Raw genomic sequence first — 3,692 nt, forward strand, 5'->3', positions numbered from 1 at the left:
CCGGAACTGGCACAAGGATGGGAGTTAAACGCCCAAACTGGCACCAAAGCTGGTGTTTAACTCCAAGAAGAGTCTCTACACAAAAATGCTTCAATGCTCAGCCCAAGCACACACCAAGTGGGCCCGGAAGTGGATTTTTATGTCATTTACTCATCTCTGTAAACCCTAGGCTACTAGTTCTCTATAAGTAGGACCTTTTACTATTGTATTTTCATCTTCTGATCTTTTGAATCTTTTGATCTTTAGATCTTTTGATCATTGGGAGGCTGGCCATTCCGCCATGCCTAGACCTTGTTCTTATGTATTTTCAACGGTGGAGTTTCTACACACCATAGATTAAGGTGTGGAGCTCTGCTGTACCTCGAGTATTAATGCAATTACTATTGTTCTTCTATTCAATTCCGCTTGTTCTTGTTCTAAGATATCACTTGTTCTTCAACTTGATGAATGTGATGATCCATAACACTCATCATCATTCTCACCTATGAACGTGTGCCTGACAACCACCTCCGTTCTACCTTAGATTGGGTAGATATCTCTTGGATTCTTTAACCGGAATCTTCGTGGTATAAGCTAGAATTGATGGTGGCATTCAAGAGAATCCGGAAGATCTAAACCTTGTCTGTGGTATTCTGAGTAGGATTCAATGATTGAATGACTGTGACGAGCTTCAAACTCCTGAGGGCGGGGCGTTAGTAACAGACGCAAAAGAATCACTGGATTCGATTCCGGCCTGATCGAGAACCGACAGATGGATAGCCGTGCCGTGATAGGGTGCGTTGAACATTTCCACTGAGAGGATGGGAGGTAGCCACTGACAACGGTGAAACCCTTGCATACAGCTTGCCATGGAAAGGAGTAAGAAGGATTGGATGAAGACAGTAGGAAAGCAGAGAGACGGAAGGGACCAAGCATCTTCATACGCTTATCTGAAATTCCCACCAATGAATTGCATAAGTATCTCTATCTTTATCTTTATGTTTTATTCATCATTCATATCCATTTGAGTTTGCCTGACTTAGATTTACAAGGTGATCATAGCTTGCTTCATACCAACAATCTCTGTGGGATCGACCCTTACTCGCGTAAGGTTTATTACTTGGACGACCCAGTACACTTGCTGGTTAGTTGTGCGAAGTTGTGTTTATGCCATGGTATTGGACACCAAGGATTAATTGAGTTGTGAAAAGTATTGATCACAATTTCGTGCACCACAAGTTTACATGTATATAATATGCAAAAACATACATAAGTCAAACAAGATCCTTTTAGCTAAAATTGTCTTGAAACAAAATAACATTAGCTAGTGAGTACATTGATTAGTTCAACCAAAACATAAAAGTTCTAACATAAAAGTTCAACCAAAAGTTAAAAGTTTTAACATAGATTAGTGTCACTATGAATCAAAATATTCTTGAGCTCTCAAAGTAGCATGTGGTCACCATTTCAGCACTCCTGTAAATAAAAAAAAAAAACAAAACAAAAAGTTAGGTGCATAGTCAAAAGTTCCTTAAGTTCAGAAAGTTTCTAAATTTTCAAAACAAGCAAGTTTCTATTCACTTCTCAACAATTCAAAATGCCAAAACAAGTGATACACATGTATGTGTAGAGCACATAATCAAGTAAATATCAATCACAAGTAAGTAGCATAAATTAAAGGGTTTGTTCATCAAGTAACGTGAGATAAATCATAAATGTGATGTGATGACTAGTTTCATGAAACTGCACTAGGAATCATAAGATATTATATGCGAACAGTAGCATGCCTCCAAAAAGTAGAAAAGCAAGCAAGCCCTTAATAGTGTGATACAAATTTACTAAGTCTAAATCCCAGTATATACCTGTGTAGCCCCATCAATCAGGTATATTTGTAACTAATCTATCATGGGGAAAAAACTGCGGCCTTCAGACTTGCCACTGGTTTGGCAGACTTCATTAGGACCTACAAGTGATCAATTACATCTTACAAGACCATGAATCAGAATAGTTACCTATATATGCATACCGCAAAATGAATCATATCTCAGAGCAGTTTAGAAACAAAACACCAACTTGTAAGTTCTAGACCCTTTGTATTCACTTTTTATATATCTAACAGGCCAGATAGTAACAGCATACTTAAAAAAGGAAGCATTTCTATTACTTATCAACTAATGGGAATATATTATCATCCATTACTATACCTCAGACCAAAATGGGACAGCCAACATTCTGTAGTAGAATAAGAAATTATCCATCTGAAACCAGCGGTAAATTAGGTGATAGATGACTTGCACACCGGGCATGATGTTTTCCTATGGAGCCAAGGATCGATACACTGCACATCACAGGTTTAGGACATATTAGCATTTGAGATTGATAGTGTCCAGTAGAAAATAGGAGATTTTCACAATCCCTTATTGAAGTACACTGTTGGATCTAACCAACTCTAGAGAAAGTTTCCTTCTCCTAAACTACCAAACTGAACAAAAATTATCTAACTAAAACCAACTAAACCCCAGTATTTATATGCAGCAGTTAAGCCTAGAATTCTTGCTCCTAACCTGCTAAACTAGCTTAAAGGAGCTAACCAGCAGCCAACCAACAATAATTATGAACTAAGTAGTGAAAGCAGTGAAAATTCAGTTTATTTACTCCTTACCTCTCCTCCTATAGACCAATCCAAACCTGTTCTTATCAGAGATCTATCAGAAACCAATAATTTCTCAAATTAACATATCCAGTAACCAATAATTTCTCAAACAATCTTGCAACAATATCTACCATCATCAAATAAATCTCAATTTCACAACTAAATCAAGAAATCAGTGTAACCAGGAATTCGAGTAATTAGTCACTTTCAAACAATTAAAATCATTATTCACAAATCACAGCCTCAAATCAAAATAGTCTCAACACCACACCAATCACATTTTCACAACCTCAATCCAAGCTTAAATCTACCAATTAATCTCTCATAACAACAAAATCAGTCACATTCACAGCAATAATCCAAACTTAATAACATTACAATTATTAATAACAGCAAAATGGAGAATTCAAACTCAATGGAATCGAAAATAGAAATGAATTCAATGGAACTGAAAATAGAGATCGCTTACGATAAAAGAGCGAAGCAGCAGCAATAGGAGAGGCAGCCCCTTCTCTCTAGTCTGTGATTCCAGTGACAAGAGGCACGGTGGTAGTTTCCCAGTGACAATCGACGGCGGTGGCTCCGCGGAAGGCAACTGGGCACAGCAACTCGAACAGCGCCTCCTTCTTCTCCCTACATCTTCCTCTCTCTACGCGTCTGCTCGCGATTCTCAGCGGCGGCAGAAGCTTCATCGACGGTGACTTGGCAGAGGCTTGAACGGAGAACAGCAGCGACTGGGTGACATTGGCTCCGACGGTGCACGGGTCTCCTTCCTCCTCCTCTCTTCAATGCGTTACTCCTCTCTCCGCGGTGACAACGCCTGCGGCAGTTCGGTGGCAGACCGGCAGCAAGGTGCGGCTCCACGGAGTGGCGATGCGTGCGACAACAGCGGCGGCGAGGCAGCAGCCCTCCACCTTCTCTTCTGTTCTCTCGGATCCTCACTTTCTCTTTCTCTCTTCTCCGCTGTAAGGGTATGTGTGTTGAAGGCTGTTATGCGAAGCTGAAAGGGGAGATTTTAGGGTTAGGTTTCTTAATTTGAGAATTAGGTTTCTTAAATGTA

General features: G+C 39.8%; 1 long non-coding RNA gene across 1 annotated transcript; it reads right to left on the bottom strand.

The window, feature by feature from the left end:
- Window positions 1-1,346: 1,346 nt before the first annotated feature.
- Window positions 1,347-2,319, bottom strand: LOC110280688 (uncharacterized). Its single transcript, XR_002374975.2, has 3 exons — window positions 2,184-2,319; window positions 1,842-1,942; window positions 1,347-1,455 (listed from the first exon to the last, which is right to left on the bottom strand). It is a non-coding gene; the product is annotated as an uncharacterized LOC110280688 (long non-coding RNA).
- Between the last annotated feature and the right edge of the window lie 1,373 nt (window positions 2,320-3,692).

Source organism: Arachis duranensis, chromosome 4 (assembly GCF_000817695.3).
Source record: "Arachis duranensis cultivar V14167 chromosome 4, aradu.V14167.gnm2.J7QH, whole genome shotgun sequence".
In the NCBI taxonomy this organism is placed as follows: domain Eukaryota; kingdom Viridiplantae; phylum Streptophyta; class Magnoliopsida; order Fabales; family Fabaceae; genus Arachis; species Arachis duranensis.